We start from the raw sequence: 7,797 nt of genomic DNA, 5'->3' as shown, positions 1-7,797 counted from the left end.
GGACGTGTACCCGGGAACATTGATTTCCCAATCCTGCCGTTCCCGCAGCCATGTCTCTGTAACTCCGACATCTCCTGTCCAAGATGCAGATTGCAAGAGCTGTAAAGTGCTGCCACTGCCTGTTCACACCGAGTACTGCATGCATGAAGCGAGAGAGAGAGAGAGAGAGAGATCTAGGTATAATACCACCACCTGGTGTCCGGACTCGCGAACTACAGGATACATGATTTTTCTTTTTCATTGGAGTGTTGGAGTATGAGAGGAGACTTGATTAAGGTTAACAAAATAGAGCAAGATGGATAATATGGAGCTCCAATGAACTGGGAGGTCTCACCTGTGAAGGAGCAAGTGTGAGATCTCCCAGTTCATTCTTGCTCGGTCAGTGGTGGCCAATTCAAGACAGCTCCAATTAGGGGAAGAGAATATGCTGTTTCAGGTCATGGGTTTGAAACGGTTTCCCCAGTTGTGCCATTCAGACTCAAGAGAGCAGATGCTTGCAGACAGGAAGGAAACCTAGTTTTATTGTGGAGAATTGCTTGTTTTTCGGGGTGAAGGTTGTTTGTGGTCTGAGATTCCTAAATATTTTACAATGGAAGCAGCAATTTTCCTTGTGCCTGATTGCTACATAGCGGGTAAAATGTCTCAAATCTATCGCTCAGCCAGGACTTTGGGTCATTGATTTGGAGAGAGAGTGATGGCTTGGCAATATTTATAGCATGGTGAGTCCAAAGCTCTCAAAGTGACAGTGTAGAAGGAGTTTGTCTGTTCTTTGTGTTTTCTGCCACCCTTGAGAACTTAAAAAGTGTCCGTGAATTGTGGTATTGGTGAGACACAAGCTTGTTTTGCCCTCTTTTTGTTCTGTATGTCTATAAAGTTTCAGTTTAGGGATAAAATGTCCAGACACTGTTCTGTTCAAAAGTCTAGTAACTAAATCAGATTCTCCCGAGTTCTTGTCATGGATATGTATCATGAAGCCTGTTTTGCAGCAGTCGTGCTGCATTAGAGGTGCACATACAATTTTCAAAAATAATGAGTTTGAAACCAGAAAAAGATCAGGTCGTGCCCAAAGGTTCATCCGTGCAGTTGAATTGAATTGATGCCCCCAGGACCAGAATGTGCACTTCCACCCCATGGTCTTGAGCTTCCCAATTCGCCAATTAACTTACGGCCCCCTTGAGCTGTGGAGTGTGGGAGGAAATCCACACAGACACCAAGAGGATGTAGAAACTTCTTGCAGTCAGTGCTCACTTGATCCATGACTCGTGCTGGAGAGGTGGGACTACTGTCCTGCCTTCATCTTGTGTCGGCTAATTTTTGTCTGATGGTGGATGGACGTCTGACATGATATTCCCTTGGCCTTGAGGGAAAGAAGAGTAGAAATTGCAAGGGCTCTGACAGAAATATTTAAAACCTGTTTATCCACGGGTGAGGTGCCAGAGGAATGGATGTAATCTAATGTTCCTTTGTTTAAAAACGGCTTCAAAAGCCAACCAGGTGAGCCTGACAGTGATAGGTTAATTATTGGAGGGTAATCAGAGAGTACCTCGAAAAGAATCTGTTCAAATAGCTGGCCTTGATCAACCATCACATAGAATACAGGAGTCGGGTAGTGAGGTTGAGACTAGACAAGATATTGGTGAGGCTCTTTTGTGAGTACTGTGTGCAGTTCTGGTCACCAAATGAGAGGAAAGCTATCAATAAAGTAGAGAGGGTGCAGAGAAGATTTACGTCAATGTTACCTGGATATCAGCAACTAGATTACAAAGAAAGATTGAGCAAATGAAGTCTTTATTTTTTGGATTGTAGATGGTTGAGAGGGGATTTGATCGAAGTCTTTAAAATTACTAGGAGGATAGAACGAGTTGATGTGGAGAGACTTTTTTCATTGCGGGGAGCAGGGATTGAAACAGGAGGTAAAAGTTTGGAAGTAACATGAGGGGGAACTTCTTTACTCAGAGTGGTGGCTGAGTGGAGTGAGCTTCCGGGAAATGTAGTGGCGGCAGGGTCCATTTTGTCATTTCAGGGAGAATTGGAGGGGAGGGGAATGCTGAGAGGTGGTACGAGAGGAGAGTATTTCGTTCAGTGCAGACAAGAAGGGCCAAATGACCTGTTTCTGTGCTGTAATTGTTATAGGGTTAAAATGTGTGGCAGTAACTTGGAAGTCCGATGCGTATTTGGGAATGGGTCGATAGCCACACTGAAATAGGCCGTTGTATCCCACTTGAAATAATTACATTGAATTCACGGAACAAATTTGAATTTCTCTTTTGAAGATTTGGGATGTGTATTTACCAATTGTAGGAATTAAGTTGTAATCACCCAACATGAACTTTCTGACTCCTAAAACCAAGAAAAGCAAGATTTTATTTGAGAGTTTTGCTCAATTTTTATGAATGCTATCTAGATGTTTCCTCTCTTTATTGTTTTCTATTGGGCAGCTGTGGGAGGGGTTACTTTTTAAATCACTATGCATTAATTTTATCTTATTTTCAAATAAGAAATTTAAGTTTTTTTAATGCATATGTTAAATTAAATGTAAAAATGTTACAAATAAGATAAATGAAGAATTGTTTCAGGAACTGGCGATTTTCCACGAGTGCCGTGAACCCCAGGCAGCAGGAATGTGTGAACGAAACACAAAACTGGCCAGAAGAACTGTGGAAATACGGCTAAAAGTGCCCAAAAAGGTGCTGATGCCACCTTGATTTTAATGCAGGTGACACCGAGGAATGCGTTGGGGCAGAGATGGTCCATGGACAGCCAATACGGACGCCTTGGGGAACAAAGCCCGCACCACCAGTCGGGATGGATAATGGTGGGTAATGAATAAGCAAATATTAGAGACACTGATAGAGAGCGACACACATACCCAGACAGACAGACACACACACACACACAGACACACACAGAAACACACAGGCAGAGACAGAGAGAGACTCTGACAGCGAGAGAGAGACAGAGAGAGAGACACACAGACAGAGAGAGACACACAGACAGAGAGAGACACACAGACAGAGAGAGACACACACTCACAGATACAGACACAGATACAGAGACACAGACAGAGAGAGACACACACACATACCCAGACAGACAGACATACTCACACACAGACACAGAGAGACAGATATATAGACACAGAGAGACAGATATACAGACACAGACACACAGAGAGACACATTCAGACAGAGAAAGAGACACTGACAGCGAGTGAGAGACAGAGAGAGAGACACGGACAGAGAGAGACACAGAGAGAGAGTCACAGACGTACGCACACAGGCAGACACACACAGACAGAGAGAGACACACAGATACAGAGACACACACAGAGAGACACAGAGTGACACAAAGAGAGACACAGATAGAGAGAGAGACACAGACAGAGAGAGAGACACAGACAGAGAGAGAGACACAGACAGAGAGAGAGACACAGACAGAGAGAGAGAGACACACACACAGACTGACAGAGAGAGACCCCTTGGTTGTGCACTTAACTCCCTCATCTCTCCTGGCAGGATCTCATCACCTTTCCTACCCGTGGACCATGACATCTGTCTGCTCATCCTCCTTCCTGAGAATGGTGTGAACTCTACCCGAGAAACCCCACAGCAAAGAAAACGGACCCTTCGGCCCTTCTCGTCCATGGTGAAATATTCTGCCAGTCTCATCGACCTGCACCCAGTCCCTAACCCTCCTGACTTCCCACATCCATGGATCTCTGCAATTGATTCTTAAAACGTAAGAGTTTGAATGTTAAATGGCAGACCATTGAGGAGTGTTGTCAAACAAAGGGATTGAGGAACTGTGGTACAGAACTGCCCGAAAGTGGAGTCCCTAGTAGAGATGGGGGGGTGGGTGGGAGTGAAGAAAGCTTCTGGTATTTTGGCCTTCAGAAATGAGAGGATTGAGTGCAGGAGGTGGGAGGCCACGAGGAAGTTGGACGAGGCATGGGTGAGGCCAACTTGGGAACATTGTGTGCCGTTTGGGTGGCCGGAGGAGAGGAAGGATAGGAATGAGACAGCGCGTCGAGGAGAGGGACAAGAAGGTGGTCTGGCTTTCGGGGTTTGAGTTCCAGGGGAAGGTTGGACAGGCTGGGACTTTATTCCCTGGAGCGTAGAAGATTGAGGAAGATTTGAATATTGTGAGGGGGGACGGATCGTGTCCATGGGGACAGGCTGTTTCCAAGGAGAGTGGGAGAGATTCAAAGAGGAGGACATGGATTGAGATTGAAGGGGGATTTTCTTCCCTCAGAGGGGGGTGGGAACGTGGAATGAGCTTTGGGCCAAGGTGGTGGAGGTGGGATGGACTGGAATCTTGGGGGGGAATGTGGGGCAGGTCCTGGTGTGGAAATGTGCAGCCTGAAGGGGAGATGGACTGGAGGCCCGAGGCAGCTCTCGGACCCTTCCCCAGTGGGACGAGGTTCTCAGGAGAGAGGGGGCTCCAAAGGGCTGGACCTCGAGCCCTGGGGCTCCATCCAGGGGCTCGGGGTGGTGGAGAGGAGATCCCGTGGAGGGGTGGATCAAGCTCTCGCGAGAGCGACCCCTGGTGGCTGCCATGTTGTTGATCTTTCCGGCCTTTGGAGGAGTTGGTCGCGAGCGGGAGGGGGAGAGAGGTTCGTGTCGGTTCCTCACGGGCGGGAATCGGGGCATTTTGGGAGCGAGACCAGGGAGGACGGAGTTTCCATGGGTCGCCCTTTGGGTCTGGAGCGGCCGGAGCTCGGAGGGGAACGGGCAGGGGGATGGTTGTGACGTTCGGCCGGGGTACCGTGAGGGAGTTTGGGTCGGGGTGGCGTTAGGGTGTGTGGTAGTCGGGGACCCGCGAGGCTGAAGGGGGGGGGGTCGGGGTCCGTGAGGCTGTGGGGGGGAGGGGGATCCGCGAGGCTGAGGGGGATCAGGGACCCGCGAGGCTGAGGGGCGTCGCGTCCCGTGGGGCAGAGGGGGCTCGGGGCCCGCGAGGCAGAGGGGGCTCGGGGCCCGCGAGGCAGAGGGGGGAGAAGGACGGGGACCCAGAAGGGTGAGGGGGTCGGTGACCCAGAAGGGTGAGGGGGTCGGGGACCCAGAAGGGTGAGGGGGTCGGGGACCCAGAAGGGTGAGGGGGTCGGGGACACAGAAGGGTGAGGGGGGTCGAGGACCCAGAAGGGTGAGGGGGACCCGCCAGAGGGGTGTGGGAGATCTGCCAGAGGAGTGAGGGACATGCAAGGCTGTGGGGGGCGGGCATCCTGCGAGGCTGAGGGGGACGGGTATCCAGAAGGTTGACGGACACGCAAGGCTGAGGTACTCGTGGAACCAGAAGGGTGAGGGGAATGAGGACCCAGAAGGGTAATGGTGATCAGGACCCAGAAGGGTGAGGGTGATCAGGACCCAGAAGGGTGAAGGTGATCAGGACCCAGAAGGGTGAGGGTGATCAGGACCCAGAATGGTGAGGGTGATCAGGACCCAGAAGGGTGAGGGTGATCAGGACCCAGAAGGGTGAGGGTGATCAGGACCCAGAAGGGTGAGGGTGATCGGGGATCCAGAAAGGTGAGGGGGTACGGGGACCCAAAAAGCTGAGGGGGGACAGGGACCCAGAAGGCTGATGGGGACCCAGAAGGCTGAGGGGGAAGTGGGGACCCAGAAGGCTGAGGGGGAAGTGGGGACCCAGAAGGCTGAGGGAGGAAGGGGACGGGGACCCAGAAGGTTGAGGAGGTACGGGGACCCAGAGGGCGGAGGGGGGGACCGGGACGTGGACCCAGAAGGCTGAGGGCACCTGCGAGGCTGAAGGTGGGGGTGGGAACCCGCGTGGTTTAGGGGATCCGTGTGGTTGAGGGGATCGGAGAACTGCGAGTTGAAGGGGGACCCGTGAGGGTGAGGGATTCCCGGCCCCATGGATGGGAATGAGCAGGAAGGGGTGCTGGTCAGTGGGACGAGAATATCAGTTCACCACAGACTGTAAGCTTTCAGTTCTGTCATGAGACGTCATTAACTATGACACCGACAGCCCAACCCTTTTTCTCCCAGTACCACTGCAGACATTGGAAGACGGTCCTCTTTAAAATAATCCAAATACCCCTTGGCGCGGACCCGCCGAAGCCACAGATTAGAATCTGCATCTCAGATGGTGAAGTCTTCAGATTTTTCTTTAAAATATTGTTTACATTGTAAAACCATTTGGAAAGTGCGTTCACATATATTGTAATGTTCAAATCAAAAGGAAAAACTAGCACTAAGCAAGGTTAAAAAAAAAACACACAGGAATAAAGTGCCAGCATCCTGGAGATGGATTTCACAGTGACTAAGGACAAGATTTGTTCTTGTCTCTAGCTGTGCACACACGAGGATGAGAGCAGTGTTTGAGATGCTCTAGCCAGAAAGAATTCCGATCCATATCCCCACAGTTTTATTCCTCGGGCTGACGGCAAGGTTCAGAGTGAAATAGCAGAGGATGAGAATCCAGGCAAAAGGACAGAAGCCCAGACCAAGCAACAATTTGGGCAGAAGGATTTAGGTCCACCGGTAGAGAGAGAGAGAGAGAGTGGAAGGATACTGTCAGAATGCCCATAGGATTTAACCTGTTTAAAAGCAGGTGGCACAAATCTGTGCAGAGGGGCACAATTTAAAGGCGATTGCAGATGTTTGATTGGGAAGCTGCAGGAATTCAGCCCATCAGAATGAAGTAAATGCAATATCCAGAGAGAGAAACCTTGGGCTTTTCTCTGGAGTGATGCAGGAAGCTCAGAGTGAATGGATTTGAGGCAGAGCTTGGTAGAGGAGCAGGCAGTGCTGAGGAAACACAAGGCTGCTGAAGGACTTGTAGAAAGAGAACGTGCAGAAGGCTGCGGGTGCCTGGAGCGCATGGCTGGGCAGGATGGTGTAGTCTGGAATAATAGGGACCTTTAACATTTAGACAGGCACATTTATGCAAGAAAAATAGTGGGTTTACGGGTGTGAGGGGTGAAAGGTTCAGTTTGTAGTAGGTTTGATCAGTTGTCTTGTGACACCAATACCCCTGAGCAAAAAGCTCTGCAAAAGTTAAGACACCGCCCAGGATATCTTAGGTAAAAACCCTCTATCATTGAGAACATTTGCAGGGAACGCTGCTGTCAGAGAGCAGCAGCAATCAAGGATCCACATCACCCGCTCTGTTCTCACTGCTCCCATCAGGAAAGAGGTATAGCTGGGTTCAGGAATAGCTGCTACCCCTTCACCACCAGACTCAACACACATTCAGGGACCCATTTAAAGACTCTTCCTTTTGCACTTTGAATTTTTTCTCTCTCTATTGCAGTTTGTTTTCATATCCACATTTTCAGACATTACAAGTAGATGAGTCCAGTTGGGGAAACTTGGTTTTGGTCTATATAATGGTTACATTCATCCCCTTTTATTGTTCATTTATATTAGTGTCTGGGCCCCTATGTGGTCCAGGTACAGTTGACAGACCTTTACCAAAGGGTCACGTTTATGTGATTTTTTTTTCCCGTAGGTAACAGCAGTTCATTTCCACAGCCCAGCGTGCTATCGGACATCCAGTTGATCGTGATACATCTTTTCGCGAAGGCCAGTGCTATTTTTATAAATGAGATTAGATATTTGGTCAAGTTGTCGCTTGTTTCCATGAAGATATTGCTCCAGGTATCACGTGGAGGCCACTCCTGTGATCGTGGTTAATTTTTCTGCGCTTTCTTGCCAAAATGGCCTCACTTTCACGCACGACCACGTAGAAAAGTTTAATGAAGCTCATCATCCCATTGGCCTTCATTTCGGTTGAAGCACTGCATGCATATTTTACAAAGCAGTCTGAAACCTTTTTCCACAGGAA

At 49.5% G+C, this 7,797-nt stretch overlaps 1 long non-coding RNA gene across 1 annotated transcript; it reads left to right on the top strand.

Annotated features, from left to right (window-relative positions):
- Positions 1–2,620: 2,620 nt before the first annotated feature.
- LOC138747713 (uncharacterized) lies at positions 2,621–7,536 on the top strand. The gene is made up of 3 exons (XR_011347639.1): positions 2,621–2,815; positions 3,516–3,738; positions 7,462–7,536. It is a non-coding gene; the product is annotated as an uncharacterized lncRNA (long non-coding RNA).
- The last annotated feature ends 261 nt before the right edge of the window (positions 7,537–7,797 follow it).

This window comes from Narcine bancroftii, chromosome 12, assembly GCF_036971445.1.
Source record: "Narcine bancroftii isolate sNarBan1 chromosome 12, sNarBan1.hap1, whole genome shotgun sequence".
Classification (NCBI taxonomy): domain Eukaryota; kingdom Metazoa; phylum Chordata; class Chondrichthyes; order Torpediniformes; family Narcinidae; genus Narcine; species Narcine bancroftii.
This window is presented reverse-complemented; position numbering and strand designations above follow the sequence as displayed.